Below are 22,914 nucleotides of genomic sequence, written 5' to 3'. Positions count from 1 at the left end.
AAAAAAAAAAGAAAAAAGAAAAAAGAAAAAAGAAAAAAAAAAGGGGGTGAAGGAACAGGAGAGAAGCGTACTATCCTCCCGCAATTCCGATCATCAAGGCAGACCTTTCCTCGATGCCTCAGAATTTTCCTTCTTTCCCCCCCCCCCCCCCCCCCCCCCGCATTTACTAACCCATATCCCCAAAACGGCAGCGGGGGTCTTCTTAGCAGCTTCCTCCTCTTCTTCTTCTTCTTCTTTCTTCTTCTTTCTTCCTCCTCCTCCACCTCCTCCTCCTCCTCGTCGTCGTCGGATTTCCCCCCTTCTTCTTGTCTGTTCTGTTTTAGATCCCGGTTTCAATCCCTCGCCACAGCCCCCAAAGGTGCTTTTGCTTGTGTTGCGGCAAACCCATGGCGGTGTTCATCTGTCAGATGGGGATGAGGGGAGCGCCCGGCCGCGCCGCGCCGCGCACGCAGAGCGCACAGGGAGGAGCGCGGCGGGAGGAGGAGGAGGAGGAGGAGGAGGAGGAGGAGGAAGGCACCGCGGGGAGAGAGAGAGAGAGAGAGATGGACGGACACACAGACGGAGAGACAGCCCGGGAGATGAGACACAGATAGATACGGAGGGGATAAATAGAGCGAGATAGAGCGAGGGAAAAAAAAAAAAAAAAAAACAACCAAAAAAAAAAAACAACCAAAAAAAAAAAAAAAAGGGGGAAAATGGCGTCTTGGAAAGCCGGAATCCCGGAGTAAATCAAATTAACACGCAACACCCAGAGCAGTCCCGGCTAATTTTAGCAGGATCCAAAATAAAATGGAAAGGAAAAAAAAAAGGGGGGTGAGTAGGAGGAGAAGGGGGGGACGGGGGGACGGTGGGTGAAGGAAAGGAGGAGGGGGTAAGAAGGAAAAAAAAAAAAGAGAGACCGAAAAAAAAAAAAAGAAGCCCCTCAATGCACTGGATAAAATCCTGGATTTGAAATCGATGGAGCTGGTCTCCAACTCTCTCGCTTTTTTCTTTTCTTTTTCTTCTTTTAAAAAAATTTTTTTTGGAGTGGGGGGGGGGGCTCTTTTGCTCTCTGCTTGCTGTGGTTGGTTGGTTGGGAGCCTTTTTGCAGGGGGGGGGGGCGAGGTTGCGGGGAAGCGTTTTCGGTTTTGCTTTTCCCGGCGAGGAGTTTCAAAAATATTAAAAAAAAAAAAAAAAAAAAAAAAAAAAAAGAAAAGAAAAAAAAAAGAAGAAGAAAAAGAAAAAAAAAAAAAAAAAAAGAAGAATAAAGGAAAGGAAAAGAGCAAAGCCCCGCCAGGAGAAAAGGGTTGCTCGGCGGCGGCGAGGGAGCTTCTTGCCGTTCTCCGCGCTCGGGCTGGGCTCGGAGCGGGGCCGGGGCTCCGGCGGGGCTGCGCCGCCCGCCCCGCTCCGCTCCCCCCGCGCTCGGAGGCGGAGGGAGCCCCCCCTGCCCCGGTGCGGCCGGAGCGCCGCTCGCAGCCTCCTCACCCGCACCCCCGCATCCCCTTCCCCCGAGACACGGCGGGCGCCTGCGGGCGCTGTTTGCTCCCCCGAGGGATTTTTCCCTTTCTCTGTCTTTTATTTGGTCTTTTCGGTCTGGTTCTCGCCTGCCTCTCGCTCTCCCTCCCTGCGAGGGGCGGCGATTTGGTTAAGCAGATCTGGGGGGCTGATGTCTCTCTCTTCCCTCCGCTTGCATCGCTCGCTCCCGGAGTCCTGCGGCACCGGGGGCGAAGTGTGCGGGATAAATGGGAATGATCAGGCGCAAACACACGCGCACACGCACACACACACACGCACACGCTCTCACACTCGCACACTCACACGCAGACACGCTCTCGGTGTGGCTGCAATGCTCGGCTCCGGGTTAATGTACTCAACAGTGCCACTACCTGACACAACTGCAGCACTGATGGGGGCAGGGGAGGGAAGGCAGAGGAGGTGAGATTCAGGGCAGGGCTATTTATCCCGTTTATCCCACCCCGGGCTCAGTCTCTCCCACGCCCTCCCAGCCAGCCCCCCGTGTGCCTTTCGCGGCGGGTTCTTGACCCGGCTGAGGCATTTTTGGGGTACAGCGGCTGCTGCTGCTCGGGCCGCGCTGAGAATTCCCTCTCTGGGGCTGGGGGAGATAAGCAAGGGCTCTCGACCCCTGATTGAAGGACTAAATCCACAACCCCCAACCCCAGCACCTTTCATAATGGACCAGCAGCAGTGTACAAAACACAACACAAACCCAGCTGCAGGCTGGTGGAGCGGGGCAAAATCCGAATTGTTGGGCTGTTCCTTTCCAACCCTCGCTCTGCCAGCAGTCTGGATGATGCTGCCTCTTGGTCTGCCAGCTGGGCAGACCTTTGCTCACGGGAATAAATTTCTGGTTTTCCTGAAACCGCAGAGAGGATGAGGAGGAGCCCCCGGAGGAAGGAAGACCTGTGGAATGGAGCTGTGGAGCTGTGCTTAGAGATGAAGATGGCATTCCAGGGGCAGGAGGGGGAATGTAGGGAGTACCCCGCTGTGCTCCTTGATCCCTTGCAAAGGTGGTGCCACAGGGCTCCCTGTCCCCGAGTGCTGCAGGAGGCTCAGGGAACACCAAGTCTCTCCTCTTTGCTCTGGGACAGAAAGTGGCTTCAGGCCATCGTCCCGAGTGACCTGAATTCAGTGTGCAGCTGATGCAAGGGTTGGATTTATGCACACGTGTCCTACATGGTGACCACTCAAAGGGATGGTCCTTTGAACAGGCACCATGTAGGACACGTGTGCACAAATCACCGGCCATGGAGGCTTATTCATGTGCCATTATCCCTCACATCATAGAATCATTGAATTATTTGGTTTGGCAGGGATCTTAAAGACCTTGTCCCACCCCCTGCCGTTGGTAGGGACACCTTCCACTATCCCAGGCTTCCCCAAACTCCCATCCCACCTGGACTTGGGCACATCCAGGGATGGGGCAGCCACAGATTCTCTGGGCACCCTGTGCTAGGGCATCACCACCCTCACAGCGAAGAATTTCTTCCTAACATTCAATCTAAACCTGCCCTCTTTCAGTCTGAAGCCATTCCCCACTCCAGGCCCGTGTAAAAGTTCTTCTCCAGCTCTCTTGGAGCACCTTTAGGCTCTGGCAGGGGCTCCCTTAGAAAAGCTTTCTCTCCTCCAGACTGGAAAGCTGCAGCTCTCTCAGCCTGTCCCGTCAGGAGAAGCAGCAGACACAGAACCCAGGTCGCACTCGAACCCCAAATGGGAGGAGGAGATTTGTGGGCCCACGAGATGCCAGCACAGCCCTCCCAAAAACCCTCAGCAAACTCAGCTGCCTGGGTGAGTGTGTGCCCTCAGCCCCACTGTGCTCCTGGGGGAAAATTCCTGGGTAAAAGCCACACCAAAGCATCGCTTCCCTTTGGATATCCCCGTGGGACTGACATCCGCCAGATACCTGCAAACCCCAAACACCTGAGCTCAGGTGCAGCAGCCCGTCCTTCCCCGATGGGCTTTTCCTCATGCTTCTCTCCAACAGGAGAAAACAAATAAATCAGTAAAACGCACAAGAAGCCTCCCAAATGACGAGCAGCAGATCAGGCCCCATCTCCGTCCCAAACAAACACGGGACTCGCAAACCCCGGGATCGGAAATGTCACTGCGAGCACGCCGACGTTTCTGACTGAAACCAAACAGGGATTGTCATTTCCAATCCGCTCTTTGACATGGAAGGGAGGCTTGTTTGTTTGAATTAAATCACCCAACTGGAGCTGTGTTTTGTCATTTTGTATCTAAACAAAAGGGAAAAAGAAACAGTTTCAACATTTCTTGGCAGAGCTGGCGCTGACATTTCCCCGCGAAGAATTCTGGTTTTGAAATGAAAACTCTTGGCAGGTGGACTCTGTATCAAAGAGCTCCGCTGACCATCATCTTCCTCCTTGGAATAAGCTCACAAATGGCTGTGAAATAATTGGCGTGAATAAATTAACGCAGAAAACCAAATTATGGAATCAAATACTCCCGCAAAAAAAGAGAAAAAGAAAAGGAAAAAAAAAAACCACATTTGCTTCCCTTTTGCTTGAAAATAATATTTTGATTATATCCAGTAAATTTAGGATAAAAAGTGTTTTCTAAGCCTTTTCTCTTTTTAATTTGTGTTTATTTACTTCTGGAGAGGATACATATACATAAACAAATGTATTTAAGCAGCCCCACAAAAAATAATTTCAAAGTGAGTTCAATTTAGAAAGCAATAGAGATAATGGCTTATTTAATGCTCACATGGCAGAATTTGAAGAAACAAAAATAAAAAAGACTCAGACCTAGCAAAGGAAATTTGTGATTCACCCAAAGTTATTTTTAGGCCTGTCATATGTATAACTGAAAGAAAAAAAAAAATCACACCTGGTTACTTTTATTTGTAGAGATCAAACTCTGTCAGGATAAATTTCATAAACAGAAAAAGACCCATCCCTTTGAGTGGTCACCATGCAGGACACGTGTGCATAAATCACCCTGGATCAGCGCTGACATCAAAGCTTTTCTGACCTGTGGTTTTGTCTTCTAGTTCTAGAAAATTTTCCCTCTTTTAAACAACCTCCTCCCTCTGTCTCTGCTGTGTGTCAAGGAGTTCAATCTGAGTGGATAATCTCAAAGAGGAAGCTCTCTCCTCTTTGTTCTTTCCACTTAAAAAAAAATAAAATAAAATATGATGGCATTCATAAAGTTGGTTTGGTTCTGCAGCAGACCTGGGATGAGTTTCCTATTTGTGACTAACAGTCTACACATAACCTTGACTGCATGAGACAGATGTGTTGTAATGAAGGCCATGAGACTGTTGTTTTTATATAAATAGCATATTAAGTTAAATATCTATATAACTCTCTCAAAGTTCAAGGTATGAATTAAAATCATGCAGAATTATTGGGTGATTTGTAAGTCAATGTAAAAGATACAAAAAAAATCTTGAGAGGCCTGCAGTAAGACAGTGGTAACTTTATAGGATACAAAAATACAATCAGATCATTAAAAGTATATACTTACTGTTAAAATTGCTTAAAACAGATAGTTTCCTTGTGTGCTCTGTCTCATCAGATGTATAGCACATTTCTGAGATTTATGTAGAAGACTATCTATCTATCTTATCTATCTATCTATCTATCTATCTATCTATCTATCTATCTATCTATCTAATCTATCTATCTTTCTATCTCTCTATCATCTTATGATCATTTATCTATTTATATGTACAAAGAAATTTCAGATACACAGTTTCCAACTCCTTGTATCCCACCATAATCAAATTTCAAGACAAGTGTAAACAGGGGGGGAAATGCGAACATACTTCAATACTCTCTTTTTCTTTCCCATCAGAAAATGGTAATTCAACTGTTTGGACAAATTAGAAATAACAGTGATTTTTAATGTTACCCTTTTATTTTATAAATCTTTCAGACATCTGGTATCAAGTTTCAACATTGTTGTGTGAACAATGACAGGCAAGAATCAAAATTCAGGGCCAAGGGGTTGGAAACCAAGTGCAAAACTAATTTTGGAAGACATAACTCCCCTATTCTGGTTGATTCTCCATGGTTTTAGGACATTCGAACCCACAGCATTCCCACCCCAAGCCATTTCCCTTGCACATTATTTTGATAGCTCAGAACTGACACCCTTGTCTCAGCATCCTCATGATGCTGACAAAGGCTGTGTCGTGTTGGTCACTGCCCAAAAACAAGAGGATTTTGTCTCCAATTCCTCAGCCAGGACAAATAGGAGAAAACTTTGGTAGCTTAACAGCCAGGGAGATCATGACATGGGGGTCTCAGGCTCAAACTCAGGCTTTTCTTATCTGTCTGATCTTTCCACATCCCTCTTTACCCCCGCGGAGGTGGTGTCTGAGCATTTCTGCGCACACAAAAGTTGCAGCGCTCAGCGATGCAGCCCTTGCTGGCACCCCAGCAGAGCACCAGGCCCTGCCCTTTGCTCAGGCACTCCTGTCCTTTGGAAACCCTCTGAATATTTGCTCTTTCAACATCCGCCAGCTTGCCACTGCTTCTATTGTGTGTTGATGTTTCTCAGTCTTCCCCGAGCAAATGAGTGACTCTGATCTCGTAAGCGCGTTCAATTCTTTCCCTCATTAAAAAAAAAAAAAAAAAAAAATCTTCAAAGAAACTAATTGCTAGCAAGCATCAAAACCCATCCTGGATTCTCATGTGCACCTTTGCCTTAGGATGGTGTGGATTTCCATCACAGTTTTCACACAGGCTGCAATTTTGCATCTATATGTACATGTAGCCTTCAATGTGTGTACTTACATATATCGAAGGTGTATAAACTATCACAGGAGCAGGAACGTGAATAAGAAGCACAAAACCTCAGCAGAAATGTGGCATCAGTCAATGAAGCACAAGACAGGCAGGAGGCAACTGAAAGCTGTGTAATTTAGGGCAGGGAGTGAATGGAATTACTGGATCTGTTTGGGAATTTTGGCTATAAAGAATGGCTTAATCTAGTTGGGGAAGCCATAAAAGGAATTGATAACCAGAAGTTGAATTCAGAGAAAATATCACATTGAAATGAAGACGTACAAGGTTCATAGCAATTAATCACTTCAGAAGCTTAATGGGAGGGTGGGTAAAAATCACCATCTCATGACATTTTCAGCTTGGAGAGTGGATGGCTTCCCAGAAGATATGCTTTAGCCAAGCAAAAGTAATTGGGTTCAGGACAGGAGCAGACATGAAATGAGTTAAGAACTGCCTAACTGACAGATCTCTGAAAGCAATTGTCAATGCAGAATTATGGCCAAAGAAGAGTGTTACTGGGGTTTCCTCCTATGCTATTCATCAGTGATCTGGAAGTAAATATAAAACTGCTCCTGATGACATTTGTAGATGACATTATGGTCACTGAAATAGCAAAGAATGAGAGTCCATGGCCTGATGTAGCAAACACTGCCTGGCTTGGGCAAACAAATGTGTTTTATTGTACTAAGATGCTTCTTACAAACCCCGAACAAAAACCTGGACAAGCCTGGCACTGCCAGCTCTGAGTTGGAACCTCAAATCTGAAAGTGCTGGTGTGAGTCTTGGGCTGAATTTTAGAGGCTGTCCAAGCCACATTTTAAGACATATGGTGACAAAACTGGAGAGGGTATAGAAAAAGAGTAACAAAAACAAATTCTTGGGGAAAATGGGAAAAAAAATACTTTAGAGCAAGGGTTGAAGAATTGTGTTTAGCCATCAGAAATATGTTTGATTGCAGATGGAAAGAGGTTTGTATGTGAGAAAATTGAATGATATCAAGGGACTGGGCATAGGTTCCTAAACTCTAAAGGAAGAGGACTGGTACCATTCTGCAACATTTCACAAATAATGGTTTAATTGACTCTTATTCACTGTAAATTCAAATAATTTCTAACTCGGTCCACACACTGCAATTGGAAAACCTCACTCAAACATTGGGGCTCAGGGTTACATCAGCCAGGTGCAATTCTGGATTTGATCTGAGATTCCTTTCTGGAAATAAAGTTTAACTAAATAAAATATAACTATCCTTTAGCCTAATCCAAGCTGAATCCCTGATCACAGCCTAGATGGCCTGCATGATCCTTTCTGGCTTGGCAGCCCGGGAAATGAATTTGCAAAAGAATTGTGTAAATGTCCCTTGAACTTTGCTGACAGCAAGGTGCATGCAGTGCATTTCTTGTGGGAGCTGCCCTGTAGCACCAAGCAAAATCTTACTACTTCAAGGTGAAAGTGGCCATCCAGGGACTGAAGAAACGGTTCAGCCATAAGGTTAGGTCAAATCGTGGCTTTTCAAGAACTTGTTGAACCCCTTAAACAGCAGGGTTTTGGTTTGGCTCTGACAATTTGCTCAGAAAATTTGTCTCAGAAAATTTCTTCAACCCAAGATAGATTTCTTGGTATGGAAAGGGACACAGCCTTGCCTTCATGGTTAGATCCTACTGGTGATGTGTGATTTCATTTACAACCTGTTAAATCAGAGCAGATACCCAAACTTTGTCTTCCAGTCACTGCTCCAAGAATGACACAGCTGGCTGTTCTTGGGTGGGTCTGCCACTTTGTTTTATTAGGTTGTTCTTTTAGGCATAGATAACATTATTTGAATCAGAAATTATTGATTTATCTTGTCCAAGTATGTTCTCAGTCCCATGGGGAGGCCAACAATTTTTGTTTCTCATGAAATAATGCAGAATGGCGTTGGTTTTATTAAAATATATGTACCTCATCCTCCCTGAAAACAACATCCAACAAAGCCCACACCAACAATATTAAAATAATAGGAAAATGTCTGCTATCTTTGTCTGTATAACTTTCTTGGGCCAGTCACAGGGCAGGAGACACAAGATAAAATCAGCAGTAAGAGGGTGAGCTGATGTTGGCCCCAATGATTATTTGGAGGAAATAAAGAAAGAGCATGTCCACATGCTATTAGTAATGTGTAAAGTCCTTCAGATGGCAGTGGATAATATCCATATGGATATCCATCCAAAGATAATATACATATGGAGAGTAACCTGTTCTCAATACCTCCGCACCTTCTTTATCTAAAATTCAAATCGCCTTCCCTTCCCTCCCAGGGCTTCGCAAGACTTGACACATGGATGCTTTTTATGCCTAAATTATTTATCACTGTTGTGGGACACCCGAAACTTTCGAAGATGGAAACATGAGGAACGAGGTGGATCTCGTTTCCATCCGAGCAGCAGCGCGCAAACACTCTCCGGGGCGCTTGGCACCGTGCGCCGCCCCAGCCCACGCGCGCGGGGAACAGGATCCCGCAAGGACAGGGTGGGCAGCCTCTGACAGGAATAACTGCTGGCATCAGGCCTCTGTCATCTGTCCCTGCTGGATCCCATCTGCAGCAGAGACAGCCCTGTTCGGGCGCCGGGCTGGTCAGGGCTCAGGGAGGGAGGTTTGAGCCCTTCATCACGGCGAGCTGGAGCGCATTGCGCAGAAAGCAGATTGTGTTTGCAAATCCCAGGTGCGCAGCAGAGCCTCGGCACACCTGATTTTGCCTTTTCTCCCTTTTCCTTGCAATTGCCACACCCTCACGGGCATTCAGCAGTAGTTGATATTAAGCAATGAGTGTAAGCTTGACTTAGCCATAGCAAATGTAGGGTGGGTAAATCCTGTGCCAGCCACCGCGGTCATACAGGAGACCCAAATTAACTTTATAACGGCACAAAGAGCGGTCACATGCCATCCAAGTAGCTGAGATTAAAAAGCAACTGGGCTGTCACACGCCCAAGATGCCAATAAGGTCTCCCCATCAAAGGAGATCTTAGAACAACAATTAATCGAACTCCACAAAAGCCCAAACTGGGATTAGATAACCCTGGCCCTAAATCTTGATGCTCACCCCTACTAAAGCATCGGCCCGAGAGCTCTGACACATTTCCTGGCACTGCCAGGGTGCCACCCAGCCTGGCATCGGGTGACACAGAGATGCCCTGATTCACAGGGAGCATCCCGAGTTACCCGGGCTCTCCGTCCCGAGGGAAAACCGGAATTCCAGGTCTGCAAAACCAGAAAGCCTGATCGATTCCCTGTGTTCCAGGGAAAGTGCAGCGCAACTTTTTTAGCTCACTCCTCAGTCATTTATCAACGTTCTCTTTCTTTACCACCGAGATAAATTTTGAAAAAAAAAAAATCCCAGAAAACAAAAACCTAAAAAACCCAAAACCCCCCCCCCCAAAAAAACCCCAAAAAACCGAAAAAAACCCCCAAAAACAACAACAAACAACCCAAATCTACACGTGTGCGTGGGGCTGAGGCGGGTGGGATCTGCCTCACGGCTGCAGCTCTGCCGTGCCTGCTTTTCTTGCCCTATTCGGCGGCAGGCTGTGCGATGCGCGGAGTTTAGGGCGGCCGTGGTTGAATGGCCATGAAGCATTGCCCTCTGCCGGCAGGTCGCACACCTGGCTGCGAGCGGCTCCTGCTGCTTGGGGGGGAACAAAAATCTCAAGCAGTTTATATAAGGGTATTTAAATTTTGGAAAAGAAATGAGGGCAAAGCCAGGAGGAAAAAAAAAAAAAAAAAAAAAAAAAAAAAAAAAAAAAAAAAAAAGAAAGAAGAAAAGAAGAGCATCAGCAGCAAAAGGATCGCCTCTGTCCTTAGAATTTAAAAGAATTTAAATTTAAATTTTCATGTTTTGGGGTTTTTTGGTTGGTTGTTTGTTTTTTTTTTTTTTTATTTTATTTTGATCATGCTTTAAAATATTAACTGACAAAGCATTTCTTGCTACAGCTGCACAACATTGTGCTCATGCAGCAGCCTGTGCCTTTGAGAGAGGCTTGGGGCGCAGCCCGCTGTTCATTAGAAGTGAAATGCAGGCTAAAAACACGGATGTCAAAAAGTCACTGCCAATAAAAAAATTGTCAGAGGATGCAGAGAGCTTTGGTGCTAATTTGGTCCTTTCTTACAGCAGGGCCTGAGCAATTCACAGTCTCCTAAAAAAACATTTATCCTCACAATCTGCAAGACTTGAGGGGGACTCCAGTGCTCCTATTTTTCTGACAAGGAGGCAAGGCTTAAAACAAAACATAAAATTATTTTCCTTGGGTTGCAATGGGAGCCTTGGACAGGAGGGCTTGAATTCATATTTCTCACACTTTTCTAGTTCATACATGAGCTTTCTGTGCTCGGAAGTTTGCACCAACTCTGTCCAGCTTAACCTGTGAAGAGTTTAGGAAACAGGATATATTTTTAACATTTTTCACTTTGATGAAACTCTGCATCTTAAATAAATTATATAATATAGAGCAGGAAACTTCTTCCGAGAGCAAGCTAAAAATATAAGATTTTTTTCTTTTTTTTTTTTTTTTTCTCTCCATCACAGCTCCTGTTCCCAAATTACACTTGCCTTGCTCAGTCTTAGAAAGTTGACACAGAACAAATTGTCCTATGTAAATTGCAAGTTTCCCTCCTGATTGACAGCGATCCACAAAGATGGATTAATTCCAGAGGAAGTCAAGCGAAGGCTGCGCCACAACTATTAACCCAATTACAAAGATGCTCCAAATTGCTGTGGAGCTGCCAGCGCCTCCTTCGTGCGGTGCCTCACGCAAATTTGGAGCGCAGGAGCCAGACAAAACACAGGTGAGGGGGATGCAGTGGCAAACACGGGCCCTGTGCGAGCAGATTTGGCCGCCTGGGCTGCCCCAGCCTTGCTGGGCAGGGACAATCCCTCCCTCCCTCCCTCCTGGACGCTTTGATCCTGAGGAAAAGCAGTGGGCAGCCAAGCATGGGAGCTGCTGCATTCTTCCTGCTTGTTTTGGCTGCTCTTGTCCTCAAACCAAAACAAGTCATTAAGGGAGCAAAGACAATTACTCTCTGAAATTTGTGCAAGGGGAAGGGAGTGAGAGCAGGGGCTGCTGTGAGATTGGTATTGTCACACAACTGATGTGATCGTGCCACTCCTGACTGCAGAGCCGTGACTGAGTTTATCAAGGTCTACTTTTGCAAGTGATAATAAACCTAATAGCTGCCCACAACTTAATATTTTTTCTTGCACCACATATGTTCACTTTTGGTCCTTGGATTATTTTTTTTTCCCCTCCAGTCTCCATCTGTTCTTTTGCCTTTGAGGTACTTTAGTTACCATGGAAATCACAACATCATCTGGATGGGTGGAGCTCCGTGCAGTGTAAAGTTGGTTTCCTACATGAAGTGTTCAGCAAGGTATGGGGGTGGCTGACAAAATTACAGCATCTCATGTGATAGCTTTCCATGCTCTTGGTGTGCAGCAGGGAGATACCTGTGTGTGCTCACGAACGCACGGGGTCTGCTCCACGAGGGGGGATGCTGCTCCTTTTTGATCTGCCAGAAGAAATCTTTCACTTCATGGGCCCTTCATGACTGATTCCTCCCAACCTTTGGCTGCAAGCCGGATTTAACTTGTCAGGCTCCAGCTGTAAGACAGCTTCTGAGTGCTGTGATTGTCAGATGGGTCAGGCAAGGAGGAGAGCTCGCTCCCTGGAGATGTGTGTCTTTTGTCAGCGTTGCCACAGAGGAGAATGAGAAGAGTTAATTCGGTGGGTGGTTGTTACACAGGTTTTTGTTGTTTGGTGATGTGTGTGGCATTGACTCCTTGGCCTCTGTGAGGTGTCTCGTGCCTTCAGCAAGTTCTCATGACAAATGATCTGTGCTTAATGCAATCCAGAGATCACACAGAGCAACTGTACATGCACATCACAAGTTTAATCCCAGCAAATCTGGTGAATCCAAGGCAGAGCCCTTGTTTGTACCAAATCAGACCTTATTTCACTAGTGACTCTTTGGACTTTAATACCGAGCCAGAAGCTATTATCCACTATTAGCCCTTACAGCACCTGGCAATATTGATTATACAGCCTTGTGGAGATGAAGGTATTTTAGATGAATAACGATTTTTGGCAAAGGGTACTAAGAAAAGGGCCAGATATGTCAGAAAGATGAGAACTTGGCCCATGACACTCAATATTAAGGTCTGTACAGCCTCCAAAATGCTTTTAAGCTAGTTCATATATTCTGTGGATGTCTCTTAAAGAATCTGAAGTGCTCTCTACTTGTCTCATCAGGAATGTGGATGGGGCCAGGGGATGCGTCACAGAAAAGGTTTTAACAAAATTCCCACTGAGACCAAAGGAACAGTAAAGTGCTAATTCATCAGAACATCTGCAAACAAGGGGTTCTGGTGGAGTGTCTCAAACACAGGCAGTTCTGGATGGCTCAGCATTCACTTCTTAGGACTTTGGTGGGGAGAAGTTGAGGAAGTCAAAGAGAATCATGGTGTCCCATGCACAGTCCATGACTTTGGTCAGTGCTCTGTGTCTGCTCAGCAAGGGAGCTGAAGGTTAAATCCTTGGATCTTTTATCCTAAACTTACTTTGTCATGTGGCTAGAGTGATAGTATTTGTTTATTTCTATTATAGTTATTTTTAGGTGCTCTAACTCCAGCTGCAGCCATTTCTTGCTGCAACAATCCTTTCAAGAAACATCCTCCCCAGCAACACTGAAAATCTCTTCCGTGGAGAAAAAAAAAAAAAAAGCAAAACCAGGAACTAAAATAATCTAACCAACTCAGCAGTCAGCATTAGAAATCATTTTCAGGGGCACATCCCAGCAACAAATAAACTCATGATTCTCAGAAAGCTCAGAAAACTGCTGGTGATGCTGGGAGTTTTTGCAGTTTATGAAAATCGATCATTTGGTCAATCGTAGGCACCGAACTCGAGGGCTGGGAAGGCTTCAGCTGTATTCTTTGAATTTTTTTTTGTGTTCTTTGGCTGTGGAGAGCCAGAGCATTCTCATGTCAGGCACCATCCTGGCCAAAGCATGAGCAATTTCACCAGCAAGCTCTGGAGTGAAGAGCGTGCCCTGCTATAAGACTTTGGCCAGGTGTGACCATAGTGTGAAGGGAACACGGGAGAGTGCTCATCAGGCAGATGCATCAGGAGAAAGTGAGGGCCTAGGGGGGAAAAACAGGCCGGTCTCAGCCTTCCTAGGGGTGGGCATGTCTGGAGCCACAGCTCTGCAAAGGCTGCTGGCAGCGCTGCGCTGTCGCGCTCCCGACACGACAAACTCCTTAAATAAACCAAGAGATGCTCCCAGCATTGGTTTGTCTCTGGAGCAGCTTCCATGTGAGCCCAGTGGGAAGCATGATGGAGTTACAGGAAGCAGAGGGAGAGAGGCTCAGAGAGGCCCAGAGCGAGGGTAAGTGGTCACCAGCACAGGCTCCAGTGCTCTCTGACATGGAGCGTGGGGAAAACACCGGAGCCAACGAGAGAGACTGGAAACCTCTGGGACAGACACGAGCAGGACCAGCAAGAACAAGCAAAAACTCCTCTCTTGCTATAATATGGCAGGCAAAGAGCATGTGGGCATTCAGCAGCAGGTGGCCTCCAGGCACCTCAGTGGTGAAACTAAATCCTTTTTGCTGCTCAGCTTTCTTTCAACTCGGACTTAAAGCTGATTTTCCTGGGGTTGGTTCAGCAGTCCTCAATCACTTTTTTTTCCCCCCCTAAGCATCGGTTCTCCCAAAGTCTCCCTAGCAGGCTGCAAAAGGAACTGTCAGGGTGCTTGGCCACCACACATGGCCTTCACCTGTGGCAATGATCCTCACAAGGACACGGGGAGGAGGAATTCATCACCCAGGAGCTCGCTGATCTCCAGGGAAGTGTGCGCAAGGCACAGATCCAAAGGCAGATTGGGTATGAGGAGACGTGAACTCATCCCGGACATGCAACTCGTGAACTCATCCCGGACATGCAACTCGTGAACTCATCCTGGACATGCAAACATGTCAGATTGAAGGTAGGGTTGTAACAACCTGAATTCCAGTTGTCTCCTTCCCTTGAGTTGGTTGGCAGTGGGAATTCAGCAGCTAAAAGGGAGGTAGTCCAAGTGCAGGACCCAACATTGAGGTTTTTTGTCATCTGCTGAGCAGTTGAAGCCACAGGGAGGTAAGCAGGTCTCTCATTTCACGACAGGTTTTTCCTTCACGCTTTGTCAGGGGCATTTTACAGTTCAGAGGTAGCAAGAAGAGAAGTATGACTTTTTTTTTTTCTGATCTAGAACTTTATAAGGAAATAAATTGCAAAAAGTTAAAATCTTTTGAATTTGTCTTTGAGGTATCTGTTTTTTATGAATTGTTGGTGTTCTACATTTGGATTACAGCTTGGTGAGCAATCAGCTTCTTGAGTTAAAGCTCTCAAAATAACATGAATTTTTTTTTTTTTTTTTGAGGTTATTCAGGTTAGGGGTTTTTTTATTGCTCTTTTTCCCACCAAAATGGTAGACTGGGCAGGGTGGAGAGGGGGAATATGTTAAATTCAGTGTGGCTTTTTTTTGGTTTTGAATTTCCTAATTTTTAATAATTATGGGAACTAGAGAACAAGAAAATAAGGTATTTTGACTTGAAGAGATAAACCTTTTCTGACCAAATTAAAGAAAGCAATTAAATGAATGAAATGTGTATTCACACATCATTTTCATACATCTTAATCTGGGAGTTTGGGGTGCTTTAGGGGTTTATGTGGGGGAAGCACAAACCTCTCTGCAAAGTGTCACCACTTTGATGACACTTACAAGGATGAAGATATTAAAGATCTTATAAGGATATAAGATCTATATATAAGATATAGATCTATTTATAAGATATAGATCTATATATAAGATATTAAGATCTTATAAGGATGAAGATATTAAACCAATGTTGAAAAGCAGGGTGGAAGGTCTGGTACGTGGGTTTTACATGTTCAGGGTTTCTTCACCCCAGCAGGAAGTGGGGAGAAGTGGTTTGCATCAGCTGCACTCTCTACATTGTTTTCTCATTCGTCACCAAATGCCAGGAGCTGCAGTAATCCATCCTGGAAGTGACAAACACATGATACCGTGTGGCCTGATCCTGTGGGAGGAAGGGTGGAATTTCCTATGGGTGCAGATGCCTCAAGAAAAAAGTACTTTTTTTAAGCCTGCAGTCTTTTCCTGGCTGTCCTGTGCTGGTGACAAATGGATCACAGAATTTCAGGACTTTGCGCTGTTTCATCAGTCTCCTCTAGTAATTTCTATTGTTTCTATTGTGAGTTTTTCTCTTTTGGTTCCATAGGGACCATGGTGGATTTGGACTGTGGAAGGAATCATTCCCACATAAACAAAGAATAAAGGTTGGGATGTTTTTTTCCTCCCTTAATTTACTGATTAGGTATTAGGCGCATCTGTTATTTGTACCCTCGTTGCTCACAATCCTGTATCTGTCAGAATAAACTCTGACCTTTAGCCATGGGAAAAAATAATCTTGTAAAAGGATTTACAATGAAAATGTGTACTTGTTTGATGAAAGCTGCTGGAATGGCAGCTATCCTCTTAAGGGCAGGATTAAGGTTACAAAGGCAGATGGAACATTATTATTCCCTGATCTGGTGAGTATTGAACAGTCCAGCCAGAAGGTTGTTTCACATATCCTGTATGATTTATCCATAACTGTGAATGGAAGTGCTCAGAGCCAGGCTGGACAGAGCTTGGAGCAAACTGTTCTGGTGGAAGGTGTCCCAGGCCATGCAGGTGGAACTGGACTAAATGAGCTTTGAGGTCCCTTCCAACATAAATAATTCTGAGATTTTACAGTGAAAAAGGAAAAAAAAAAAAAAAACACCAACAAAACCAATAAACAAACCTATTTTATGGGATTGTTTAACAGATTGTCCAGATAAGCTGTGTGGTTTCCATGTGCCCATCTTCCCTCTCCTTCCTCACACCCCTTTGTGGCGTGGAGGGCTGAGCTATTTGGAGCACAGAGATGTGTCTATCAGCTCTGGGACCTGCTGTGAGCACAGCTGGGGGAGCTGAGGGGGCTGCAGGTCTGTGGCTGCCCATGGATGGGCAGAGATGTGCAGTCATCCCCATCCATGGGTGTTCAGTGATGCGCTGGTGCTGAGCTCAGACCTGGGGAAAGCCCTGCTGAAATGGGCTTTGCCCTGCTGCCTTGGCTGCGAGGTTGGAGGAGCCCTGCCACATTTTGGCTGTGAATTCTGTGGTGCTGCTAAGCCTGTGTCTTCTCCTGGGGTTCGGCTGGGCTGCTTTGGGCACCGTCTTTCAACACATGGACAATGCCAAAGCTCCTTTGGTGGCGATGGAAAGTGTCTGCTGCATAAAACACAAATGTTTTGCCTGGACTACCGACAAACCCTTGTGTCTCTGCATCACCAGCTCACCTCCTTCAGGAGTGACACTGTGCTGGTCCCCAGGCTGAAGAAGGGATGCAGCTTCTTGAGAAGCAGAAAAGAACAGTGCCAGAGCCAAAAATTTACCCATTTCCATCACCCTGAGGACTGCTTGCCCACGAGCCCTGCATCCTCTGGTTGGAATTCTGGATACTGTCTCTGGCTCGTCCTTCTCCTTTCATCACAGGAGCACCTGTGGAATATAAACCCACAACAAAATCCCCTAATCCAGTCCAACATTTTCACTCTGGAATTTTGGTTGTTTTTCCTGAGCAAATTACATAGTTTCTCACACCCAGCTTCATTCTCCATAGAGCTGATGAAAGGATTTTACAGATGTGTTCTGTCCAGGAAGAAATTAATCAAGTTTTTAATTTTTTCCAAATTTGTTCTGATTAAAAATTGACTTTATAGAAAAATTCTTTTCAGAATTTTTTTCAGAAAAGTGTGGTTAATACAGTCCCACCCACACACGTTAAAAAGTCCCAAATAAAAGGATTTGCACAAAGTTCGCTCTGTACTCTCACTATTGTAAAAATAATCCAGTGGTGATCCTGACTCAGTTGCCCACCTATATGGATTTCTAATATTCTTGATAGGACAAGGAGTGTGTGGTGTACTTCCAGGGGCCTGAAGGAGCCTTCTGCCTTTTTGGGACAGCCCATAAAAATTTTGTGGAATCCTCCAGGACATCTCAGATGCCCACAAACACCTGTGTGTGAGTAACAGAACTGAGCTCTGAAGTTGTGCAGATTTTAATCTGGGGGTCTGTGAGCTCAGTCCTGCTCCTCTCTGCCTTTTTGCTGAAGTTTGGTCTAATGAACCTTACTTGGTTTTGGCATTGTGATGGTTTCAGTACAGGTCTAAGAGATTGCCCACTAAATTTCCTGCATGCCTGTGTTTGCTAACCTGGGTGGAAACCTAAGAAAGCCACCAGAGTGCTCAGTGTGAGTCTCAGAGTGTATGTCTGAGTGAAACTTGGCTTAGACTTGACAAGTTTATCCCTGTAACACCGCTATGGCACTGACAGCTCTCGCGCCACATCAGAAAATTTCAATTTATACCATGTTCCTCAAAACTTTGCAGAGCCTGGGCCAGACAGATATCTCCAATGTTGAACATACGCATCCTAGTACCAGTTCCTGCAAGCAGGGAAAAAAGAGGCACATTAACAAAAAGAACAGAGCAAACTAAAATAAACTGGGCTCGCTTCTTTTCAGTCGTGCTCCTCAACAGCAGTGCCTTGAAGGATCTCCCCTTCCCCCATTTGACCTCCTCTTTTAGGCCAAGCTGTGCCCTTGGGTGACCCAGCTCACTTTACACCTTGGCCTAATTACATCCAGAGGAGCACGGGCTGGAATATGATAACTGCCCACGTCTTTATCATTGGTGGAAACAGGCGGGGTGATCATTTAGGGTGGCTGCAGTGGGCAAGGCTGGGAGTAATGAGATGGAAAGTTTAGATTGAATATCGAGATAAAATTACCCACAATACATTCTTTTAGGCAAGAGGGTGTATTAAGTCTCAATTAGCGTCAGTATGATCTAATAGCCCCACATCTCCTGACAGCATTACGGCCCCGTGGCCTATTAAATCATCTTTCAAAGAAACCCATGGAAAGCTGAACTGGGAAAACCACCAGTAACTGTAATATAGAGACTAATCCCATGATGGAGCCAGAGTGGAATAAATAGGCAATTTCCACGTCACTCATGAGGAGGTATTGCACCAGGTCATGATATCCACCAAGACCTGCTTCTGTGCAAAAACACCTGGTAGCACTTCAAAAACTCTCTGAGTGACTTAGGAGTCATCACATAATTTTTCAAACCAGTAATTTGGTAATTTAGGCATACAAAGCCTATTGTATTACCTAGCAAGATTAAAAAGTGCTTGGGTTTGAAATGTCCACCTAGCTCATATGTAGGCAGAGTATTTCAGATTTCAGTCTCTCTCTGCCCCTTCTGTGGAATGAAGGACTAGGAGAAAGCTTGGTACAAGACAAATTAGGCTCCTATGTATTTTATTTTTTTTTTCTTCTTGTTTTTGGTACACAAAGGCAGCTTGCTTGCAATTAGCTGTGCGAGCAAACCCTAAACAATGATGAAACTGAGATGAAGTCTCCCAAAGTGGCATTTTGTGGGATGTTTCTTTCTGAACGCGTGTTCTGGTGACACACGAACCACATGAATCAGTGTATGTCACCACCAAATGTCAGACACCTTTGAAGCAGACATAAGCTAGAGCAGGATGAACATCCAACTCTGAATTGTCACGTCATTGCCACAAGCCTGAACGCTACAGAAATCCAGAGCATCAAGGGTATTATTGCAATTTGCATAAGTAGAAAACACAGTGATTAAAAGTTATCAAAGAAAGCTATCTCTCAGTTGTCAGCTCCACAAGCAGATTCCAGTGATGACTTTCCAGCTCCTTCATAATAATCTCCATAAGTTCTTGCTAAGAGCTGCATTGAAGTAACCTGTCATTTACCCTGTCTTTCACCAATTTAGCTCAAAGAGATGCGCCAGCTGTGATCACTTGGAGTCAGAGCTGCTGTGTTGCAAAGCACTGCTGCAGCTGCAGGCAAAACACACAGTTTGGAGATCTGCTGAACCCAAAAGCCATGGAAAAAGCAGAGCTGTGGCACCGTGGTGGCAGGCAAGGAACCCCCCTGGGAGAGCAGAGCTCCGTCCCAAGTGTGTTTTTGCATGTGACGAACCAGGGCACTGTGTAGGAAGGCGTTCCTTGGTCTGAGTGGCATCTTGTCTTCTTTTCCCGTGGTTTCTGCTGGCCTCTGCTGTGGAAGCAGGGCGAGAAAAATGCGGAAAACACAGGTCACACCTTGTGGGTCTGGAAGATCTGCTGCTTTGTTGATGATGGGTAAGTGCTCATCTGATTCTGTTTCCACAATATGCACTGCTGAGTGCCACAAAACCAAGGAGGTGTTATAAAGCTCCCTCAGGCAAGATGATGTCATTTCCAGCCTACATTTGCTTTGACAGGATGAAAAAAATGACATTATCAGTCAAACATGACCTTTCAAGGTAGAAAATGAGACTGAAGAATAGGCTGTTCTTCCCATGGCCTCATTTCTGTACCCTAGAAAACATCTCCTGATACACATGCTCTCAGATGGCTGGGCTTTGGTATCCCACACTCCAAACTGTCTCTCCCTCTCCTTCTCCCTGTCCCTGTCCCTGTTCCTGTCCCTGTCCCTGTCCCTGTCCCTCTCCTCTTCATTTCCTTCCACTCTCCTCTTTGTTTCTGAGCTCAAGTGTTCAATGTGGACCAGTTTAGCACAACTGCAAGTTGATGCAATTTAACTGAGATTTCTGGAACTGACACCAGCTCTGCACCCCTTTTTCTGCCAAACAAAGCTCATTTGCTAGGCTAAAAGGGGGACCAGTTTTCCTGCTAACCCTGAGGTGAGGGGATAGCCAGAATGGTTCTGTGCTTCCCTCAGACGTCTCAGCACCCTCTCCATTCCCTTACCCTCTGCCTAAGGACAGAGGGTAAGGGAATGTGTGTAAAACACACATCTGTGTGTAAAACACAAACACCCCTGTGACAAGGTTGTCTCAAACACTCAGGCTTCTTAGAAACCTCAGCCTATCACCAGCTAGTGCAATCATTACATTTTCTTATATAGAGCCAGTTAGAGGCATTATCACCATTATCTGATTAAACTTTTGCTAACCATCTTTTATAATTACTTCCAGTCCTCTTCAGACACTGAAAAGCAGGAGGTTATGAAGCAGTGGTGGCTTTCTTGGTGCTGTCACTGCCCAGAGATTGGGTGCCAAATGGTTCAAGGCCTCCTCAGCAGGGAAACCTCTATTAGTCTGGAACCAGGCAGATCTATGGAAAAGGCATGGGGCATAAGGAACAAAAATGAAAGAAAGACTCATGGGCTTTTTCTCCAGGGTCGTAGTTCCTGACTGATGGTCCAGGTTACATTTCAAACCATGTTTGTCACAGCACACCTCATCTCAGGACAGCTCGATTATACTGAGGATCTGGTTCAGCACAGTTAGCCTGCAGAACTTGATTTGTTTTGTTATATTGCTGATCTCTAAACCAGAAGCATTTTAGACTTAAATTACCAAGTGATTTGTGAGAGAGAAAAACAACAAAGGAAGAAGGAAAAAAATAAAATAAAAAGAGAATTCCAAGCTATTAATGAAGGCTTTTGGGGACCAGAAGTATGTGAGACCTCTCAGTGGGAGTTAATCTGAGTGGTTTTCTCCACATAATTGTGATGGGACATAAGTCTCTTGAAGTTTGGAAAAGCATGTGGCCAGACTTGCATTCACATCTCAAAGCCTCAGGGACTCCTCTGTGCTCTCTGATGGCAATACCTGAGCACCTTGGCTTTTCTATTTAGACAGATGCAGATAACTGTATTATTTCCAGATGAAACGTGGAGGCACAGAGAGCTGTGTAATCTCCATTGGATTTACCCATATCCGATAGCAAATCTGTGAGAGAGACAGAAAATAAGCCTGAAGCTTACCTGGCCCACAGAGGCCTTCTTCTCATCTGTAATTCATCTTTCTGTGCCCAGACCAGTATTTTGAAGGTTCAAGCAGTTCAAGCAGAGCATGCAGAAAGCTGCCTCTCCTTATGAATGAAACAGCACTGCCCTGATTTATTCCAGGGCAGGATCAACACTCGCTGGTTCTGAGAATCGCCCTGAGGCTGAACTCAATTTTCCAGTGCCTCCAGTGCTGGCTTGGAGCTCCAGGGCTGAACACCCTTCACAAATATTGCACAGCAACGTCCTATGGATCTGCCCACCAGCCCAGCAGAGACCCTGAGCAGCTCCCAGTGACCCTGGGCTGGATTTGCAGCCCAGCCCAAGGAACCTGCCCAGCTGCTTCCCACACCTCCTGTGTTTACTCTGGCAGGGGGAACCTCCAGTGCCCACACCTCATAAAACCTACAGGTGGTCCCAAACTGCATAACTCGGTTTTGGATCAAGATTCATATTTCCAAGCACGTCTGAGTCCAGGACTTTCTATTATTTGGCATTCCACAGGCATGAAGTCGCCGTGGAAATGTACATTTGGAAAACAGGCAATTTCCAGTCATTCAAGAGAGGTTTGGTATTCAAGGGTACATCCATTTCTGCCTCTAGTACCAGCACTGACATTCCAATATTCCACTAATGGCTGTAATTGCAATGGGGTTACAAGAGCACTAACAGGAATGAGGCCCCTCTATACTCTGAGTTAAGATATCCTAAGGAAAAAATAATAAAAAAACATGTAATATTCTTAAGGAGAAAACATGCTTTGATATTAGAGGCAGGTTTGCTAACAATTTCAAGGCTATAAGACAATCTGTTTCAAAGCTGAGAACGGGAACGTATAAATCCAATATTCCTTTAAGAGGGTGGAACATGTTGATAGAACAGAGGATACTCTCTGTTGCAACTGCTGTGAACCAATTTATTCCTGGGTACACGTCCCAGTGAAATTGGGCTAACTTCCCTCTTTGTCAAATGTAATACACAAAGTTCTGGCAGCATCTGTTTTGTTTCTCGTGCTAGACCTGTGGGACTTTGGGCTCAATAAGATCTCTCCAATTCAAGGAATAAAAGCTCCCAGGAAAGCGAGCCAGGAGCCCCCTGTTTTTACAATAGATTGCTTGGCTTGTTGCAATCCTTTCAGCCAAACTTTTTTTTTTTTATTTTTCCCCCAGAGCTTGAGCACACTGTGTGAATACCAAGTACACGAGGAGCTGTGATTAGCAGCTTCCCTTGGAAGTCTCCTTCCACGAGCTCGTATTTGATTTAATCTTGTCTCAGGTAAATAAAAGGAGCGGAGTGGAAATAACCTTTGACCTACTAATTAATCACTTGCCTCTGTTAACTATTCCTCCGTCAATGTTATTTAGTGGCAGCATCTGAGTGTAAATAGGCAACCATGTAAAGAGGCTTAAGTGCCATCTGGCCTTACCTGCTAAGGCTCGTTTGCCCTTTGGAATTGATCCCTTTGACTTCTTTTTTTAATTTATTTTTTTTTTTTGTCTTCCCCTTTTTTTTAAAAAAAAAAAATCTTAGGAAGATTTGTGTGCAATGTTGCATGGTATGATTCAGCCCCAGCTCCAGGGCTGTTTGAAGACACTCAGAAACTGTGGGGAAATGTGGTTACAGATTGTTCACTGTTCACCTCATGGTGATGAGGGTCACCAAGGCAGCAATAGCTGCCAGATTCACGGCAGTGGTGACCAGCAA

General features: G+C 45.3%; 1 protein-coding gene across 3 annotated transcripts in view; it reads right to left on the bottom strand.

Moving 5' to 3' along the window:
- The window catches only part of SETBP1 (SET binding protein 1), a 270,942-nt gene extending 270,233 nt beyond the window's left edge, over positions 1 to 709 (bottom strand). For all 3 annotated transcript variants that reach the window (XM_058043294.1, XM_058043295.1, XM_058043296.1), the window contains exon 1: positions 172 to 709. The gene's annotated coding sequence lies outside the window, so the exon portion shown is untranslated. The remainder of the gene's footprint in view (positions 1 to 171) is intronic.
- Between the last annotated feature and the right edge of the window lie 22,205 nt (positions 710 to 22,914).

Source organism: Melospiza georgiana, chromosome Z (assembly GCF_028018845.1).
Source record: "Melospiza georgiana isolate bMelGeo1 chromosome Z, bMelGeo1.pri, whole genome shotgun sequence".
NCBI classification, from domain to species: Eukaryota; Metazoa; Chordata; class Aves; order Passeriformes; family Passerellidae; genus Melospiza; species Melospiza georgiana.
The sequence above is the reverse complement of the archived record's forward strand: the minus strand, read 5'-3'. Positions and strand labels throughout refer to the sequence as shown.